Below are 22054 nucleotides of genomic sequence, written 5' to 3'. Positions count from 1 at the left end.
TTTGTGTCACTTGAAACCTGGCTGCCATATTGTGAGGAAGACCAAGCAGCCCACAGGAAGGTCTGCAGGGTGAGCCCCACATGGGTGCCAAAAGCCAGCACACACTTGCCAGCCGTGTGAGGGAGGCTTCCTGAAAGGAGATCCTCCAGCCCCCAGGAGGGCCACAGCTTTAAACTACATACAGCAGAGAGGAGCTGTCCTTGTCTAAATTGCAGATTTGTGAGCAAAATAAATGAAGAACTGTTTTTAGCCACTATGTTTTAGTGTGTTTTATCATCCAACAACAGCAACCAGAACAAATGGGGAGGCATTGATGTCATTTTCTCTACATAGTTTCTCTACATAGTTTCATATTTTTTTTAACATACATGATGTAGAATCACTTCCTTAATGTTTATTCTGTGTCTCTGTTTTCCTTTCAAAGTATCTCCCATCTGATCACACAACTTCATTCATTCAATAAACAAATGAATGTCTACTGTATGTAGGAGTCTATAGCATAAATACTCATTGCTTGGCAGCTTGATATTTAAACAGGATATTCAGTTTGAAAGTGAAGGCTCATACTTCCAGTACTTCTGTCAATACAGAGGAACATGTATCTAAATAATCAGATTTTTCCACTCTGGAATTTTAATTGTGAAATTTAGTAAGGCCCCCTTATTTTTTGCCTTTTTCTAAAGTTTCAAAGAACAGTTGGGTGATCATTGTAGAATTCTCATATTAATAGATTATGTTGGCAGTCCATAAATATATTATTATTCTATTTATGAATTAGCCATTTTTCTTGAAACATATGTATATAGTGCCAGGTTTTTTCTTAATATATAGAAACTGAATCATTACAAACAGAACTGGATGTTAAAATTAGAAAAACGAGTACCTGAAGATGAGGAAAAGGATTCAGAAAAACTAAAAAATTAAAATGTTCCACATATAGTTTCTTTTGGAAATCTGGCCTAATACTTTGAAGATTGATATAGAAAAAAGCTGATAGAAAAATTTCTTTAGCACTATGCAAATTTTTAATTTATGAGAAAAGCTATATTATCTGCCTGCATATGAGGAATAAAAATCACTGGGTATTTTTTTTAATCCTTTCATTTTACAGGCCACAATAATAGGGCAAGTTACAAAAAAATTGTTTTCTGCCAACTTCACGGTTCAAACTCTGAGTAAGACTGAGATAATTTATGGTGGAGAAAATGATATGCATCTGGAATCTCTAGTTGAACCTGCCACATGACTGAGCTAGTTTTTATAAAGAAGCTAGAAATCTGGCGCCACAGCAAATGAAGAAAATGAGTTTAATCACTTAACAAGCGTGCTGCCTTGGATGCTGATGGCTGGAGTGGAATGAAACATCTAAGGAAAGGACAGCAGGTAGAAACATTGAATGTCTATGGACCACTGATGACTGGGCATGTCAAACAAGCCAAAACAAGCAAATCTCCAAGGACATGGGGGATGGTGAAACCCAAGACCATGGCATTATGTGTGTAATAGAGGAACTCTGTGTTATCTATGTGAAAGTAGTTGATAAGATGGCAAATAAAGAGATACGACACTGGCCCGTCAGGGAGCAGTTCCCAGCATGCTGGAGTAGCATCATGCAATTAACGCTTCCACCCAATGGAGTTTTTATTTTCAAAACTCACCCATTACGTTACTATGAAATGGCCATCTTGGGTCAGAGACGGAGCAGAGACAGGCAAAATGTGCAAACCACACAAACTCAGAACAAGGGAGAAAGACAGAGCTATAGTCTCAAGCAAAACTCTGGAAGTTGATTAAAAAGTTCTCTTAAAAAGAATACTGAACACATTCAGAAAAAGAGGCATCCTAGAGAAATGATTTAAGAATACAAACTCTTTTAACAGCATCCTTAGCGTTCAGCTCCTAGGTTGAATGAAGCTTTTACAATGTTCAACTTATTATTATGCATATATATTGCATTCATTATTTTGCATTTATTAAATACATATTTAATATATGGAACATGTAGTATATTTTAACTATTACATAACACAGAACTGGGTTTGAATTCTAGCTCGATTACTGTTACATTGAGTAAACTGCTTAAATGTTCTGTACCTCAGCACCTATAAAAGGTATGAAAGTACAAATGTATGAAACAACCTCACTGGAGTTCTTTAAGGGTTAAAAGAGACCATAATGGAAAGTACTTGGCACAGACTTGTGTTATTTTTAAGCTTGAGGGTAACAGTTTAGACACCAGAAAATAACATCCCAGCATAGACTGTAATGGAATTAGAATGGCATTGGACACAGAGAAAAGGATCAGCATAAATTTGGAAAATGGGATAAAAAAGATTCTGAACGGAATTAGAACCAAGGCTATTCCCTCACTCATACTGTTAAGAAGTTTCTATTAAATTCTTAGCACTGATAACGGGGGCACCTGGGTGGCTCAGTTTGTTAAGTGTCCGACGCTTGATTTTGGCTCAAGTCATGATCTCACAGATTGTGAGTTCAAGACTTGTTTCAGGCTCTGTGCTGACAGTGCAGAGCCTGTTTGGGATTCTCCCCCTCTCTTCCTCCCTCCCCCTCTGCCCTTCCCCCACTCATGCATGCCCTCTCTCTCTCAAAATAAATAAAAATAAATAAATTCTTAGCACTGAGACAGGAAATTCCACAGAAAACCTTTTGTAGCTTCTTGAATAAAATTGCAGTTTGTTAGCAGTATAGAAAGTGAATATATATACCTTTACCCCATGCTGTGGTTTCAGTCATTCCCAAAATTTCTGAGAAAATACCCCATTTATTTATATGTATAAATTTATCCACTTTTTTGAAACAAGTAAGGTCTACACCCACTGTGGGCATCAAACTCATTACTCAGAGATCAAGAGTCACATGCTCTACTGACTAAGCCAGCCAGGAGCCCCTAAATTTATTTGCTTTTATCAAAGAGATAAATACCAGGATGTGAGAGATCACTTCCTGGAGGTCGCTGCAGCTCAAAACACCCCTGACCTTTAACATACCAGTAGCAGAGCCAAAATGAGAAAGAGGTGGGGCAATCAAAGCAGACATTCTCTCTTCCTCCTCCAACCCAATAGCAGACCACAGCAGCATCCCTTTAAAATCCATCTCTGGATGGAATCATGTATTCAACATTATTAGATATGGTCTTCGGTTGAGACCTTATTACGATTTATTTGGCAGGCAGTTGAAAGCCCAAATGGCATAACTACTGGGCTTGTGAAGCAAAAGGAGAAAGAACAGGGAGCTTCCAAGAAAGAGGAAGGAAGAATAGGTGATAAAATGTAAAAGGTGAAATATAAAAACATATTTTAAAAAATATAAAAACTGCTGAGTCATTGCCTCATGTTCCCATAACAGGTATTCCAGGTCATGGCCTTTTTCTACAGGCTGTGAGGTCATTATCCAAACAACCATGTTCCAAATCAAACAACAAATAGCTACAACTCGAGAGTCCTTTACAATAACCCACTGTTTGAGAAGATTCACACCATCTCCTGCTAGACTAACCTGCGGAGCTAGTGTAGACTCTTCAATTAAAATGTTTTCTCACCAACGAGAGATGCAAATTGGGTCATAAAAATGCAACTGTTTAATAATCACCACGTAAACTAATGAATTAGAACAAAGACATACCCAGAAGTCCACACCTTGTGGCGCAAGTAAGGAAAGAACCACAGATAACGATGACAGCACATCTGTTCGTAAAGAGCAGTAGCATTGGTGGGAATGAGGTGAGAAGTCATGACTGAGACACATGCATCACCAGGACAGGAAGAGAAAATAAGACTGGGTGGGTTACACAAACTCCATCTCACAAGAATCCTAAGTGTCCTCATGAAGAAATCCATCTAAGTCAAAAATAAAATCTTATACATAGATTCTAAGACATCTTGTCATTTTATATCTAGAAGGAGAACTTCAGCGCCTCCTAGTCTAGGAGTCTACAAATTTGGCTGCTTATCAGAATCCACACAGGACGCTTTTTAAATCCCAGATTGAAAGGACGTCAGTCCAGAACTTCTTAGGGTGGACTTTGGAACCTGCAGGGATGAGAATCTAGCTTCTGGTCCAGTGCCTTTCTTTCTTTATTATTATTATTTTTTTTTTTTTAATTGTTTTTTTTTTTTAATTTTTTTTTTCAACGTTTATTTATTTTTGGGACAGAGAGAGACAGAGCATGAACGGGGGAGGGGCAGAGAGAGAGGGAGACACAGAATCGGAAACAGGCTCCAGGCTCTGAGCCATCAGCCCAGAGCCCGACGCGGGGCTCGAACTCACGGACCGCGAGATCGTGACCTGGCTGAAGTCGGACGCTTAACCGACTGCGCCACCCAGGCGCCCCTCTTTATTATTATTTTTAATGTTTATTTATTTTTCATAGAGAAACAGAGGTGGGGAGGGGCAAGGAGAGAGAGAGGGAGACACAGAATCTAAAGCAGGCTCCAGACTCTGAGTCTAATTCAGAGCTCGAACTCACGGACCGTGAGATCATGACCTGAGCCAAAGTGAGACACTTAACTGACTGAGCCATCCAGGCACCCCTTGGTCCAGTGCCTTTCAGTCGTAAAATATGTTGGGTTTTGAAACATTAACAATGAGAAGTACAAGGGGTGTTCTAGGAAATACTCATGCACCTGCCTCTCCTTTAAACATTTTATCTTGAAATAAATACTTTCATAAAGACAATATATCCAAAATCTGTTTCTAAATCCATATTTTCAAGTGAAACAGCAGTTGAAAACACAACTTTCCCAGTCGTCTCCCACAACCTGCAATGAAACCTTGATTTTAGCCCTTTGTCAAGTGAACGATTCATGACACGATTTAAGCAATGAGCGATGACAAAAAGCAAAGTGTTTGTGTGGCATTACACCTGCATTATACTTTCATGTCCCCCAGGAGGACTGAAGACAAACAGGCACATTTAGCCAATTGTTGGTCTCAATATTTTTTTTACTTTATATGTTGAAATAATTATAGATGTCCAAGAAGTTGCAAAAATGGTGCAGAGAGGTCCCCTGTACCATTCACTCAGTTCCCCCACCAAGGTAACATCTTATATAGGCTCTGACATAATTATGGCAAAATATCAAAACCAGAAAACTGACATTGGTTTCAATTTTATTATTCAAAGCTTTTCACCAGTTTTACATCCACTCATTGAAGTGTGTATGCTTGGTGTGCAATTCCAGGCAGTTTTAGCCTCTGTGTAGACTCATGTAATCTCTACCATAAACATAATATATACAGAATGCTTCCATCACCATAAAGACCCTTCTTGCTACTTACTCCTTTGTAGTCCAACCTAACCCTCTCCTATCTTCTCCTCAAGACCTCCAATACCCTCCCTAACCTCTGGCAATCACTTAGCTCTTCTACATTTTAAAAATTTTGTCATTTGGAGAATGGTACGTAGATTAAATATAGTACGTAAGCTCTTCAGATTTTTTTTCCATTCAGTATAATTCTATTGAGATTCATCCAAGTAGTTTCATGTATTGATACTTTGCTTCTTTTTATTGCCGAGTCCCTTTCCATCACATGAATGCATCACAGAGTGTTTAACCATTCACCCAATGAGGAACATTTGAATTGTTTCCAGTTTTGTCAGTTATAAATAAATCTGCTACAAACATCCATGTACATATTTCTGTGTGAGCTTAAGTTTAAATTCTCTGGGACAAATGCCCAGGAGTGTGATTGTTTTGCTGTATGGTAAGCATGTATTTCAATTTTTAAGAAACTGCCAAATTGTTCTCCAGAGTGGCTGCCAGGAGTTTATATTTCCACCAGCAATATGAGTGATTGCGTTTCTTCACATCCTCACCAGCATTTGGTGTTGTCATTATTATTTTTTTTTATTTTAGCTGTTCTAATAGCTGTGTAGTGATATCACATCAGGTCTTAATTTGTGTTTTCCTAACAGCTAGTGATGTTGAATGTATTTTCATGTGCTTATTTGCTATCTGTATATCCTCTTTTGTGAAATATCCATTCACAACTTTGGCCCATTTTCTATTTGGATGAGGTTTTTTTGTTTGCTTTTTTTTCTTCCCTGTTGAGCTTGAGAATTCTTTATATATTCTAGATGGGAGTCCTTTGTCAGTTATGTGGCTTACAAATACTTTCCCTAGTTGGTAGCTTGTTTTTTTCAGAGCTTTTTGTAAAACAAAAGGTTAGATTAAAAGAGAAAAAGAATACTATTTTATAGACATGCCAGTAAATTTTATGGATAATTAAGATTTGATTGTAGTCAACAACAGGAAAATATTTATAATTTAGTTAGCAAGTTCTTTAAAAGTCAACTCTGATGTAACTTCTTCTATGCAAGTAAAAACTTCAGTAACTTTAGTTTTTAAAGGAAGTGTTACATTCTTAATTTTAATTATTATATAAAGGATAAACTTGTACACATTAATGGGTGATACGTGACATAAGAAATAATGTTCTCACTTTCTAGAAGTTAGTTTCTGATGGAAGCAGAATACTGCCAATTAACATTCTTCCTTTTAAAACCCTCAATGCCCATATCTCTTGCTCTCTGCCACTTATGTGAAAATATCAAGTTTAATTGTTTCTTCCTTCCTTCATATTTCCACATATTCCCACAGTTCATTGCTTACATCTCTTTTTAACACTTATGGGTCTTTCTTTACTTTATATTTTAGTTGGCTACTGACTAGTGTCCCTTCTCTCCCTCACCACTCAAATTAGTTCTTTGAATTGTCTTTGTTTCCTTCCCTAGGTCCTACCTTACACCCCACCAATTGCAAAGAACTCAGTAAACATTGATACGATTTTAAATAATGCCATAACAAGATAATCTCAAACTATGATTAGTTTAAAATTCATCCATGAAGTTCATTTTTGCCTCTAATCTGCCTCATCAGGCTCATTCTCTGGCTAACATGACAATTAGTGTAAGTTCTTTGAGCCATACCAATTGAGGAATCCAGGGGGGCAACCTCTGAATATGTTGCATGTAACCGAGAAATGCTTATCATGGATTTAGTGAGGGCAGTTTGCTATCTTTAAGTTCTGTGTTTAACTTTGCCTCAGCGTGCCCTTCTCACTAATTCATGACTCTCTTTATTAGATGATGAAAGGATTTTGGTGGGGCTTTTGGCAAGAAGGAAAGATAACTACCTCCCCTGCTTCTACTGTGCAGAGAACAACTTTCTGTTAGTGCAGGAAGAATATAAAAAAGCAGCCTCTTTCTCCTTGGCTTAATATTCCATCTCCCTTCCAACATTAAATTTTAATTGTGGCTTATCTGTGTGATCGGGGATCATTCTGGTGGCCTGGCCAACCCCACAATGGTCTCATCCGTCCCCAGTGCTCCAGGCAGGACTGAGGCCCCATATAATACAGTCTCTTCTCTCATCTTGGGCCTTGAAGCCTCCTTGGCCTTATCATTTCAGTGCAGCCTACCAGGTGTACTGACCTAGGAATCATGCTGGAGCCCTTTTCTGTCACTTGCCCTCCCCATCTAACCTTCTAGTCCCTATTTTTGACCTAAACTAGCATTCACCAGTCTCTACTTAACTCCTGTAGCCCAGTCTTGGGATCTTTATCCTAGTCATTTCTCAGGGCCTGAAATTTGGGGTTTTGACTCGTTCTCTCCAGGATTCTAAACTGTAGCTTCGCAGGGCATATTTGGCTTGCTTTTCTGTCTCTTACCACCATTGTAGATCAAATGGGAGTTTTCACTACATCTCAAGTCCTAGGGCTCTCCATAGTGACTGTGGATCCGGCTTGTTCTGGCTAGGCCAAATTACCACTTCTTTCCCCAGACCATATAAGAGAATAAAGGTTGGGGTGGGTGGATTCAGGCACATTCTTTGACCTCTTTACAACCTAAACACCAGCTTTCACTCCATTTCAATAGCTCACTCATGAAACCCTCATTTATCAAGCTTCTCCTAACCATTTTTTGGTTACTTAATCCAAAAATATTTCATCTTGAGTTCTGTGTCTTAGAGAAGTTGCCCAGATTACTCGCCTCATAAGAAAGTGACACCAGGAGGAAAGATGGACTCAAGACCTCTAAAAATCTTCTTTCTCATAAAAGCAATGAGAATGCTGGTAAAAATTGTCAAAATAAACCTTTTCAGAACTTGAAATAAACCAAAGGCTTCATTTCACTTAGGGAGCATTTGTTGAAGAAAAAAATGGTGAAATCTTGGTCACAGCAGGTTGTTTTGTGGCATTTGAACTTGTGCTATTTTCATTTCCCCCTCCACAGCTCTGTGGCAGCTTTGAAAGCCCTCAATGCAATTACAATGAAAACCAGTAGGCCAGCAGCCATAGGAGGGGGCAGAATGGGGTTGGATCTCCTCCAAATCCATTACTAGAAAATCGTTATTCTTTGACCTATCTGGAAGTTCTACTTGTAGGGCTTGTCTTTATTTGAACTGATTCAGAGCTCATCTGGTGTAAATAGACTTTTCTGTGGAGGCATTTGTTGAAAACAGCCAATGGCAACGGTTTCACAACAAAGCTGCCTTAGGTAGCAATAACGTTTGGGGCCAAAAAGAAGCTACCCAAAATACTCAGAAGGAAAATGTGGGAAATTTGATGAACATGAGTTCTGAAAAGATCTCACATATATCTAGGAATCCAGAAGATCATGCATATGCATAGGACTGAAATCATGCCCAGAACTTTGTGCATGCAGGGAAAAAAAAATTGAGAAGACCCAAAACTCTCTTTCTGCATGACTTTGAGGCTCTGCACAAGTAGGAAATTAAAGCTAAGGCAGAATTGTAAACTGCCTGCCTAATATTTAAGGCATACCCCAACACTCACATAGAACCTCACAGCCAAAGCTGGGACACTTATTGGTTCCAAGCATTTAATGAAATGTCTAACTATTAGCTGCCCTCTAAGCTAGCCAAGCAGACTTCATAGCCTCACATAACAGAGAAGACAGACATCACCAATGTCTGGCAAGAGAAAGAATTAGCTAACTTGAAGATATGTCAATTTAGATGATCCCGTTTGATAAACAGAAAGAAAAAAGAAAGAGGAAAAGAACAGTGTTTCACAGACCTGTAGGACACCATTAAGTGTGCCAATATATGCATAACAAAGACCCAGGGAAAGAGAGAAAGAAAGAGGCAGAAAGAATATTTCAAAAAACAATTGCCCAAACTTCTAAACTTTGATGAAAACATTAATCTACACATTTATAAAGTTCAATGAATCGCAAGTATGATAGACTCAAAAAAAAAAAAAATCCACACCTAGGCACAGCATGATCTAACTGTAAAAAACCAAAAGCAGAAAAAGAATCTTGAAAGCCACAGTGCCGTGACTCACCTCAATAGTTCTCAGTGGAGTGGAAGACTTAGTACTTTCTGGATGGCAATATTCCTTAAGTTGATGTATAGACTCAGGGCACAAACAACTGCTGTGGGCACCTGACCCTGGATTCCTCTAGCTTGGCTGCCCTTTGCCTATTTTCCACTTTGGCCCCTTATTTAATCAGATCTCTTGTCTTCTCAAGCTGTTTTAGGGCTATACCTCAGCTTCCTACTTCCATCTAGATTTCTTGGCTTTAAACCCTTGATCTCTTTAAACTTGACTTGAGCAATTTGCCTTCAGTTGCAAATACCACAATCATGAGGCTGGGGCTTCCCCAAATCTCCACGCTAGCACCCAGCCCAACCTAGACTGTGCTGGGAGACCTCTGGGTGCAACTCTATACGGAAAGAAGAACCAAGAGCCTTCACCTCCACAAAAATAAAGACACGTATGAACTCCAACCTTATCTTCCCTCCATTTCCCCCTCCAACTCAATCTATCCTTACTTATTTTCATCTTGTTACAGAATAATGTGCCTCCTTCTTTTCAAGATCAACTTGTGTTCTTGACTCAATTCCCACACACTCATCTCCTCCAGGATCTCAATAGTCTCTTCTCTCTTCTGTCCTCCTTCATCTTTCCAGCTCTATTGGACTGCTCCACATAGACTGTAAACATTATAAAGTCATTCCCAGCCATGCCATTCCCCACCTCCCCATACACAAATATTCCTTAATCTCTACTTTGATTTGCCATATAAAACCTTTAAAGGAAAAGCCATACTCCCTGCTTCCATTCCAGTCATTTATCCAGGCAATTGCCTTACTCTTTCACAATCCCAATAATGTTGTTCCTGAAAGTAGCCTCTTCGGGGACCTTGTTTTACTAGACTTCTTTTAGTTGTTACAAGCTGCTACCAGGAGGGTACACGGACCTCACTCACTCTTTCACCCTTCTCACTGTTGAGACCATGATTTAAGTCTATGTTACACATTAGAGCCGTCATGGGGGTTTACAAATTGCCTGTATGTGGGATCCACCTTAGAAATTCTGATTTAATTGATTTGGGGGGAAATGCAGGGCAGCTATACTTCTTAGAGACGACCCTATTTGTTCCAATGTACAAATAGACTTTCCCAAGACTCGGCCCTCAGTTTCCCCCTGCTCTTCTCATTCTCCCTAATATCTGGGGGTGGTTTTTATCAGCTCCTAAGGCTCCAGATTTACCTGTAATCTCTAGATATCCCCAAATCTCATCTCCAGAGTGGAGTCTCCAATGCCCCTTAGCACATTCTGCTAACTTCTCTGTGCACGTTTTGCAATGACTTAAAATAAAAGACTATTTCCTGAACAAACTCATTATATATCCTTCAAAATATGCTGTCACTCTTCTTTTTTCTCTCTGTCTGTAAGCAGCAACATCATCCACCTATAAACAAACTCCAGAGTCAACCTGGATTACTTGTCCCTTACCTCCTAACAGTTTCTTACTTGTCTAGTGCTATCTGCCTCTGAACTGTTGAAACATCATGGCTTTAAACTAAAGTACATCTCAGTTTGGAGCTCCACCACCTATTAGGTATTACTTGTGTCACTAACTTCATATCTCTAAGACTCTTTAGAATGGGCACAGTCACGCTATCACACAGTATTGTTCTGAGGAATAAGTAAAACGAGGCATTTAATTCACAGTAATGACACTAGTAAATGACAGTTGTGGTTATTGTTCTAACCTTCGTCCTCTGGATCCCACTAGAACCGAATTTAAGCCATTGGTCTCTCTTCCTTGGACAACAGTGGTATGTCTCCTCCTGCCCAGTCTCAGGGGCATCTTCATAAAACACAGATCTGATCACATCACACACGACTTATGAGACTCCAGTGGCCCTACCATTCACATAGAACATCGGAACCAAGAGTGAAGAGCCTGTGATAGCATGGTGGGTAGTTCGGGAAGGAGGGTGAGCTTTCTCATAGGCTTCAACAGCACCCATCCATTCTTTCATAAAGACAATTGGCATTTTTCCACCTTTACGTAAAATGCTCTGTGATGGATGCTACTTTACATTCTTCACTCATCTTCCATTGAGATTGCTGCCCCATCCCTTGTATATAGAAATTCTGGGGCTACCACTGTCAACCGGGAAGGACCTCCCATCACCCCACTCTGTCATCCTCTACTGGATACCGCTCCATATTCATAGAATTTCAGAAACAGCCCTATAGGCAAAATTCTTGGGGCCAGAAGAGGTCAAAACTTTGTTAGCACAAGCTGATCACCCTCAAGAAAGTATGGAAGTATGGTAACCCGGTGGGCTTTTTTTTTATTGCTATTCATACACATCTCTAATAACAGCTGCTTCCACGGTTGGTGTGACAGGCAGAAACAGGGCAAATGTCAAACTACCAATGATAGTGACAATTCAGTGGGTCCTCCATTCACTAAGTACTTAAAATTCTTTTGCATAATTATGCACATCTCTCTTTAAAAATATGTACATATTAGTTTTAGCACAACTAATGATAGCTTTTCTGACACAGGATGTCTTTAGTTTTTCTCAATAAATTGCTATTTTTTTATTTTTTTATTATGGGTTTTGGAATGAAGATTGATTTTTGAACCATTTGGGGGGGATAATAGCTGACTTTTGTGCTACTGTGCCATTGCACAGTTCACATTTCAATAATTAAATATAAACACGCTCCCTCAAGGAACAGAGTCACTTAAAATATGGCAGTGCTTCATTAATAATCGATTTACAGAATCTCTCGTTGTGGAAACGACAGCCTCTTGAAGCTGTCATGACACTGTCAGTCTTGCTAAAGCAGGTAAGAATTACTTCTTGAGCTCCAAACAGAGTCACAAATAGCAATGGTTTCCTTGGAGACTCAGCAGCAAAGCTTAGAGCACTGTACCTGTAGTGCTGGGGCTTCCAAATTGGAAGGAAGTTTCCCCCCAGAGACTGATCAGTCTTCCCAGATTGAGGAACTTTTGGCGCTTTCTTAGGGAGAAATCTCTAAATGTTTGCTAGTGAGGAGGAAGGACAGAGGAGACAGAGAATGTGCAGGCTTGTGAGTTGGGTCACGGTCAGAGCCATAGCCACAAGCAGCCTAGTTTGCAATGCTAAGGAGGCTGGGAGCAGCAGGACAGCTCTCCTTAGTAATGAGTCACCCCTTATGAAAAGCCTCCTGTCTGTGTCTCTGGACTGATCATCATCAAGTCACAAGGCAGAAGGATATGCTAGAGACAAAGACAATGCAAGTCATATTTTTTAAAAATGGCGTATGATGATTCTAGTCCTTCCTTCTTTTCGTGTTATTTTATTCGTGGAATCAAAAAAAGTTGGGCTCTTTTGGACATTTTAGAATTCTGGATGCTCTTTGTGGATGCTGTGGATGTATAGCACATTTTTTCCCTTCTCCCACACTCTTTTTAGCATTCTCTCTGAGGGAGGTCCTACAGATTTATTGGGGAGATTTGAAGGAGACTTTGGTGCAAAATGCTTATCTCCCTTCTCCCTTTCCCACCCCCCACCCCTCCCACACCTCTTGCCTAGAGGAGGGAGCCAGGGTCCCTGGGTGAGAAGTGGAGACAGAACTCAGATAAGATGCGAATTTTGAGGGGGTAAGAAGCACTCTGACTTATAGATACAAAGTAACTGCATACAACAATGTGTCAAAATTAGAAGATGGGACCACTTCAAAAACCTGCATGTCCTATAGAAAAATGCATTTGCCTGAAAGGTATAACGGCTGCTGGATCACCAGCCTGCATTTTTCACTAAATGTACCTTTCAGAGTTACCTATTTATAACTACATGTACTGAGTAACAAAACATGGGAAATATGGACTCAATGCCCTGCATTTATATAAACTATACTTTATATAATATATTGCATCTGAAAATTATCACCAAGCACAACTCCTTACCATGAGGATTTATCTTCATTCGTTACCCATGAAAGCTTATTTTGCGTAGTAAATGAAGCATACTGCGTGCATGATTTTCTTTAAATCATGCTCATTTCTTTTTTATTGTTTTTATGTGTTATTTAATTGTTTATTTAATGTTTATTTATTTTGAGAGAGAGAGAGAGAGAGAGAGAGAGAGAGAATGTGTGGGGGAGGGGCAGAGAGAGAGGGAGAGAGAGAGAATCTCAAGCAGGTTCCGTGCTGTCAAAGCAGAACCTGATGGGGGGCTCAATGTCACGGACAGTGAGATCATTACCTGAACCAAAATCAAGAGTGGCTTTAGCCAACTGAGCCACCCAGGCTCCCGAATTATACTTGAGGATACCTACTCCCTTGGACAAATAAAAGCAGCTCACTATTACAAGTCCCTGTCTCCATGATTTCTATTTGTTGGTGTTTATCTCATACTCTTTGAGGGGCACAGTGGTTATAATCTTGAGCTTTGGAACTAGGCAGACTAGCTGTTCAAATGAAGACTTGAGCTGTGTGCCAAGCCTCTCTGACTCTGTTTTCTCATCTGAAAATAGAGTACTAGCTCCTACTTCACAGGACTGTTATAGGAATTGACTGAAATTGTATCAGTGACCAGAGAACTGAATATCACATATAGCACATAATGAGAACCATTTAATTTTTACTGACAGTATTTTATATTTGTGACTTCCTTATGCTTACTATTTATACTCTTCATATAATTATTTTTTTACAGTTTTTTAAACTTTCTATGGACAAAACTTAGATCGTATTTATTCTTTAGGCTGAATTTTGACTGAACTATGCTATTTTAATTCAGTCAAATTTTAAAAATTGTGGACATCTTTTCTAAATGTCTCAAAAACATCAACATATTCTAAGGTCTAGTTTGCTGGAAGTATGCCTATATATAGTTGATTGAATGCCAACTAGACTAAATCACCTTAAAATACCACTTTATGGTCAATTACAACAACAAATATTTATTGCTATTTTGCAGGAGCAATGTGCTAGACTTCTGTGCTAGGTCTCCTGATGTTTTGCAAAGCGTACTTGTTGTCCTACTGTAATTGTCATCATCATGACAGAATCATACTAAAGTGAAATTAAAACTATGTGCCAATTTTTTTCCTCTAGGATTTTATATTAAGTTGAGTTCAGGGCAGGGGCACCTGGGTGGCCCAGTCAGTTGGAAGTCCGACTTTGGCTCAGGTCATGATCTCATGGTTTGTGAGTCTGAGCCCCACGTTGAGCTCTGTGCTGACAGCTCAGAGCCTAGAGCCTGCTTCAGATTCTCTCTCTCTCTCTCTCTCTCTCTTCCTTCCCTGCTCACACTGTGTGTGTGTCTCTCTCTCTCAAAAATAAATAAAGATTAAAAACATTAAAAATAAATAAAAAATAAATTGAGTCCAGGGCAAATTTGATTCATGACACTCCATTTTGTCTATACTACAACAGTAACCTGGAAATGTTAATTTTCCAAACATATGTATTTTGTCTTTAGTTCTGTATCTATGTATATTTATTTCCAAGGTGGCTTTGAGCCACATCTTTTCAGTACTTTTAAGGTTATTTGGTAGTAAACAATTGATTTTCAAACACACTGATCTCTTTTTTGGTAGAATAACATTTTTGTAACATTCTGATTTTACTAAAATGGTCAGATACTCTAATGTATTAGAGAAAGTGTGATGTGGCTGAGAAATAAAGTCTTGGTAATATTTGTGCTCTTTTCTTATTTATAATTTATTCATCGCCCTATATATTTAGTAAGTGTTTCTACACATTGTTCTTGGGATTGTGGTATTTTTCTTGGAGGTTTGAAATGCTGGTCAGGTCATCAAAACCCTCCATGAGTCTTAGCTTTAGGTTACTGAAAATTAAGTTCAGAGCCAATTGTTGGAAGAGAGGGTCCTGGACCACGTAGGTATAGTGAGTATCAGAGGGAGAGGTTAAGTAGCAGGACCAAAAAGGTGGTTTTTATCAGCTGGTGCTAAATAAGACCTAATGCTTGTTATGAACAATCCTTCTTTTGCAGTCACTGCACAGGAGGGCAGAATCGCACCCTTATGACCGATCACTCTACCAAGGCTACATTTTGCGGAAGTTTCTCTCCCCCTAATTATATGGATATCAGACAGGAGACTCCAAACTTTTGACTTCAGAACTATGGAATTAAAGAATTTTAGATCTGGAAAGGACTTAAATTCCTAGCACCTCCCGCCAGTCATTCTATGGGTAAGAGACTAAAGCCCATCAAATCTAAATGACCCTCCTGAACTCAGGTGGAAAAGCAGGAACAAGGGTTTGGAGATTTCTTTTTTACTTGGAAATCTTGAAATCCAAACCATATGGGGCACAAAGTGAGAGGCAAAGTGAAGATGCATTAAATTTCTGTATAAACAAGATGTCATTTAACACTGTTTTGAATGAGATAGCATAGAAGGAAGGAAGTTTCACACTAATTTTTTCCCCCAAACAGTGAAGTGTCACACTTTTCATTTGACTGGTTGGCCAAATACTCTAGATCACCTATATTCTGATTTCCCCTTTTTGAAAATGTTTGTTTGTTTGTTTGTTTGTTTGTTTGTTTGTTTGTTTTGGAGAGATAGAAACAGAAACAGAGAGCAGAAAAGAGCAGGGGAGTGGCAAGCAGAATCCTAAGCAGGCTCCACACAGCAGTGCTGAACCTGTTGTGGGGTTTAAAACCAGGAACCGGGAGATCATGACCTGAGCTGAAACCAAGAATCAGACACTTAATTGACTGAGCCATCCAGGTGCCCACAGTAAATATTTTTGTTAAAAATATTACAGATTTTTTAATTTTTTAATCTGCAAGTATTCTACATCCACTTGTCTTTTCTCAGTCTTTAACTTTCTTGACTTCTCTGGAGAATATGACTTTTTATTATAGGTAATTCTGTAAGGAAATTCTTTGCCTATATAGTTTTTAGGTTGTTTAAGTAATTTGGGGGGAAATTTTCTCCATATTCCTAGATCAAAGCATATGAACACTTGAGGAATCAATTACCAAGATTTTGTGATAAATATTGGCTTTTCACATGTATTCTGATCTTGCTCTTAAGGCCCTCCTCACCTTTGGAAGTAGGAAACCATCATCCTCTGGCTGTTTTCTTTCTCCCATTTCTGGAATAATAGCTGTTGGCTAAGTTTCTAATCTTCATAAGCTTCTTCTACATCCCTTGGAGAACTCATACAGCCTGAACACAAGCCACACTGTACATGTGTACAAATCTATGCCATTACTTATATCTTTCTGAACCCCAGGTCCATATTTTCAGCCATGGAGGGCAATTTCCAACTATCCCTGGCATCCTACACTCTTATTTAACATTAAAGATAATCTTTCCTTTCCAAATCAGCCATTCCTCTTACCTTAACCTACTCCTGATAATGACTCAATCACACATTTGCTTAACTAATATTTTTTGAATGCCTATTATATGCCAAGACCTGAATTGGATGCTGGAAATATAAGGGAAATAATTGTGTTCCAATCTTTGCCCTTAGGGCACAGAGGTGGATAGAGGCAAAGAATCAACACTTACAAAACGTTAAGTAGGCACCGAGCCAAAGCAAGGACAGGTGATATGAGAGCTCTTCTCCCTGATAATAAGGCATAAAATTTTTTAGTGATCTTAGCCCCTCTATGTATGTCCTTCTCTACATTTGATGAGCAACTTACTTCCAGGTAATGCCTAGTTTCCATTTTCACAATGATTGTGGCAAATTAAATATGTGTGTGTGTGTGTATATATATATATGTATATATATATATATATATGTGTGTACATATACATATAAATATGTATATATATTATGTATACAAATATATTTGTATATATATTACAAATTAAATATGTATATATAATATAGATATATACAATATATGTGTATATGTATATATACACAATACATATATATACTATATATATTATACATATATACATATATTGTATATATACATATATTGTATATATAGGAGATTTGGTGATACCTGCTTTACAAGAGCACTCTAATGTATGAAACATAAGTTGTACACTGTCAAATATTCTATATATACAAATGTTATTTACTCTTATTCAAGTTGTTACTGCTATTTTTCTCCTAGCTAATCTCTCACTTGACATTCTTCTGATATGTTCTTTTGTGGAATCCCTTACAACATGGGTACAAACTCTTAAAGAATAGGATTCAGGCCATAAATACCTATATGGTTCCCCCCATCCCATCTCACAGTGTCATGCCCAGAATGTTCTTCAATAAGATTTTGTCAAATGAATGAATGAATGAATGAATGAATGAATGAATGAATGATGAATGTGTACTGTTGTTTAGTTTTGGTGTTCACCTTAAGTCAGTGATTGACTAAATGTAGTAGAAAATACTTCCATTAGGCCACAGACTATAACCACAAATCTGGTGTGGCCAGCTGCAAAGCCAGAATTAAAGCTCTTGCCTTTACAGTGATTAATTAACACATGGAAGAAAAGGCCAGTCCCGCCTCCAGCCGAGAAGGAGATTGGTGGCTTAGTATACCTAAAGCAAGTCTTCCAAAGTAAGGCAGGCTTTCAGGAAAACTGCAGTAGGAAAATTAAGATAGCAAGAGATGTCTGCAGGCCAATGCCAATATCCTAACAGAGAATCTCAAGGGGGTGGAGAACCAAGTTATGAGAGAAAAAAATACCAGGTACTGAGAAGTTGAGAATCCTTGCAAATTAATGCTGTTTACTATTTGGGGATTAGGATCTAATAGTCAAATCCAGTTTTACAATCATTTTTATGGTTTCCTCAGATATCACTGAATATTGTAGTGAAATGTACTTAATTAATCTTCTATCGGTGGACAATTAGGCTATTTAGAAATATTTTTATCGTCATATTTCATTTTTATACACTTATCTTTAAGAGCTTCTCTCAGCTAAATTCCAAGATGTAAAATTTATTGACTCAAAGAATATGTATATTTTAAAGACTTTAAAAAGGTTTGGCAAAATTAGGTTTGCCATGGTTGATGACAGAGTTCAGCATGGGAGAGAAGGGAAACCCAGGGTCTGGGTCAGTCTCTGCCTTGGGTCAGACCCTTACCCCTTCCTGCAAGTGCAAGTGCAATGGCACCCAAGTGGTGTTCCTGTCACAGTCTTGAGGTCAGAGTGCTCTTTCTAACTGTGATAGGATCCAACAAACCAGATCATATGTCTCCCTGGTGAAGCACAAAAGCACTTCTTATCTGACCCCTGGTTACCAGGCCCCCATTTCTTTCTCCACGCATCTCCCACCTGCACTTTATGCTGAAGTCCTAACTTCTTGAAGTTTCCTTAAGCATTCAAAGCCCTCTAGATCTCCATGCCAGCACTTACACTTCTCTTAACTCTTATATCTTTTCTCTGCATCCATAAATGGCCAATTCTACTTGTCTTTTAAGACCTGATCATCATATTCTCCGGGAAGCTGTCTATTCACTAAGTTTCCGAGTAGCCAGTACATACCTCCACCATGACCCTCCCCACATCATTTCATCCCTGTTGGTTTAGTAGACTGCATTCCCAGGTAGGTCAAGAGCCCCTTGAAGGCAGACTGCATTTTGTCTAGAGCTTAGCTCAGGACCAAGCACATTGTAGACACAGAAGAGTAAGCAACCCAACAAACAAACAAAATCAGGGAGAGTAATATGGGAAGAGGAGGACTAGATCGCAATGAAGGCAATGTGTAAAGACAGGAGTAGGGGGATTTAGAAGTACAAGAGGTCAGACAGTAGCATTTCAGGATTTGAAAGTCTGAGTTCTGGATATGAAGATATAAAGAACAGCAAGTCAAAAGATATACTGCAGGTGGTGGATGGCTACACTTGTCAAATCTTGGGAAATCAAGGAACAAGGAGTCATGGGCATTGGAAGGGTCATTAATGTGGGTATCAGAGTTTTCAGAGATAAAGGGATAGCCAAAAGGAAGTTAGGCTGCTCTCTCTCTATAGAAGTGGGTTTAGGATACTTCCTGTATTTAAGCTTAATGTCCTTAACCTGAGGACATTTACAGGCTATAAGATTGTATTCTTACAAGTTTTTGGTGTACATATCATTATCATTTTAGTAGCAGTCAACATTTTTGGAGTGCTTAACTCTGCGAAGCAGCTACATTTATTATTAGTAAGCTCTTCACACTCAACAGCCCATTTTACCTTCACTGAACTCAAAGATTTCCTTTATACCCCCTCTTACTAAAGACAAAACCGAGGCTCAAAAAAATTAGTGACATCCCCAAAGCCACACAAGGGCGTGTCACCCAGACAAGATTCCAATTGTGCTAGCTCCTGACTTCCTCCCTCATAATAGTGTCTCATTTGCTCTTGCTGGAAGCAGAGAGCCTATCACCAGCACCAACACATCCTCATATGTTGTTGTAGTATCCATCATAACTCAAAATCTATTTTACCACCAGATTATGGAGTTTAGGTGTTTACATTAAAATTTCCTTATTCATCAGGATGACACAATCCTATGTCTCAAAAATATTATGGGTCAAACATGTTCTTTAGCCTTGCCTGAGAACAAAACACAGTTGAAAACATTTATTGAGGACTTATGATGTCCTAGACAACGTATTCTTCTTCTGCGGGAAAAAAATATATCAGAGTAGCGATAAAAATTGAAAAATGTATTCTGGGAACTAAAGTTGGATCTTGCCTACATTAAAAAGAAAGGAGAGACAGAGAATATTAAAGAAAGTCACTTGGACAATTAGTTTCCCTTCTCTCCCTTGTGCTCAGAGATTTTCCCATGTGGAAATCTCATGCCCTCAATAATCTCTGTGATACCCTGTCTCAGTGGTTTATCAAGTGTGGTCCCTGGAACAGTATCATCAGCATCAACCAACTTGTTAGACATACAAAATAGTAATAATAATAATAATAATAATAATAATAATAATAATAATAATAAAAAATGTGCTAGTCTTGGTCTCAGAGCCCAGGGGAGAGCTGAGGGATAGTGATAATTTAGCTTACAGTGCAATAAAATTAAATTAAAAGTACTACTTTCATAGCAAGGATTATGTCTTATGAAGGAAACCCTGTGCATAAACTGCAGGGACTCTCAGTCACATAAATGTCAGTGTAGTAGTAACAAAAACAACAGTATTTGATCATTTTTAACTTACAGATTTTCCAACTTCTTTTATTATGCAGAACTCATTTGAATTTTTCTTCATTTATCTGTTTTTTTTTTTTTTGTTTTTTTTTTTTTGGATCTGTCCCTCTGTACTTTTATGATTTTGTACACATTCTGGCTGGCTCAGTCGATAGACATGCAACTCTTAATATTGAGGTTGTGAGTACGGCCCCATGTTGGGTATAGAAATTACTTACAAATAAAATCCTTACGGGTGCCTGGGTGGCTCAGTCAAGTGAACGTCTGACTCTTGATTCTGGCTCAGGTCATGACCTCATGGTTTGTGAATTCAAGCCCCACAACAGGCTCTGTGCCAACAGTGCAGAGCCTGTTTGGTATTCTCTCTTTCCCTCTCTCCTGCCCCTTCCCCTGCTCGCTCTCTCTCTCTCTCTCTCTCTCTCTCTGTCTCTCAAAATAAGTAAATAAACTTTTAAAAAATGTTTAAAAAATAAAACAAAGTCTTTAAAAATATATATGTCTAGGTCTTTCACAAATATCAAGGGAAATGAAATATTTGTGGCTATTTCCTACACTTTGGTGAGGTGAGTGTGGGAAACTGTGAAAACTTCCTCAAATCTTTAACTGAATTCTATCATGGACTAATTTTCCCCTGGGTATTGCCAAGGAAAACCTACATATTATTCATTCATTAAAATTCCTTGCAGTGATATCTCGGTGGCTAATTCTCTACCTAGCTACCAGGGAAATGAAATCTCCAAATTTGATCAAAGTTAATCAAAACAGAGGTGTGTGACTCATTCAAAAGACAAAGCATGCCTATTAAAAATGTTCCAAAAGAAGATACACAGATGAAGCTCCTGGAGGCCACTCTAACTTGTGTTATGATCATTTAAAAGGGATTTTAAATGACTATTTACGTTAGTATTCAATCAAAGGTACCTTCCATGACAGCCCCCGAATTACACAGAATATTTATCCCGTGCCTGAAACACAGAGCATCTACGTTCTTTCCAGTCAGCTTACTACTGTGTTGCATTTGACCTTTCACTTAATGGCAACTCTGTAATCATATTTTGTCGCCTTTTTTTTTTTTTTAACAAACTATGAAAATAAATAGGATGGAAGCCATAGATTATAAGTAAGAAAAAATGGAAGGTAAAGACCACTGGATTACGTTTGCCTCGGGCTCTCTTGATTGTGCCACTTTGTTGTTACTGCTGTAATTTTCACTGAAGCGAAATTATGCCTAGTAACTTTGTAACTTTTAATTTCCATTGCGAATGTATGGCACTTTTTAAAAACATAAGCTGATGAGGCCACATACTTAATATGGCTAAGGTTTCAACATTCAGTTCTTAAAACTTTTTCATTTATATAGCCACTTATATACTTATATACCTCCAAAGATATGATTTAACCTAAAATAATTCCTCATAAACTACAATCACAAGACTCCCAGGCATATATAGGAAAGTGGTACTCTCTTTAAATGTCCTAAAGTCGTCTCAGGAAGACTAAGCTTCTTGATCAGTAAGTATCATAGGAGGAAAGAATTAGTTCAGCTTTTACCTCTGGTCTTTGAATACAGTCATGCTAAATGACCATTATGCACAGCAAATCAAACTCTATTTTTAAAGCTTCTCTG

Source organism: Leopardus geoffroyi, chromosome A2 (genome assembly GCF_018350155.1).
Source record: "Leopardus geoffroyi isolate Oge1 chromosome A2, O.geoffroyi_Oge1_pat1.0, whole genome shotgun sequence".
NCBI classification, from domain to species: domain Eukaryota; kingdom Metazoa; phylum Chordata; class Mammalia; order Carnivora; family Felidae; genus Leopardus; species Leopardus geoffroyi.
Note: the sequence above shows the minus strand (reverse complement) of the source record.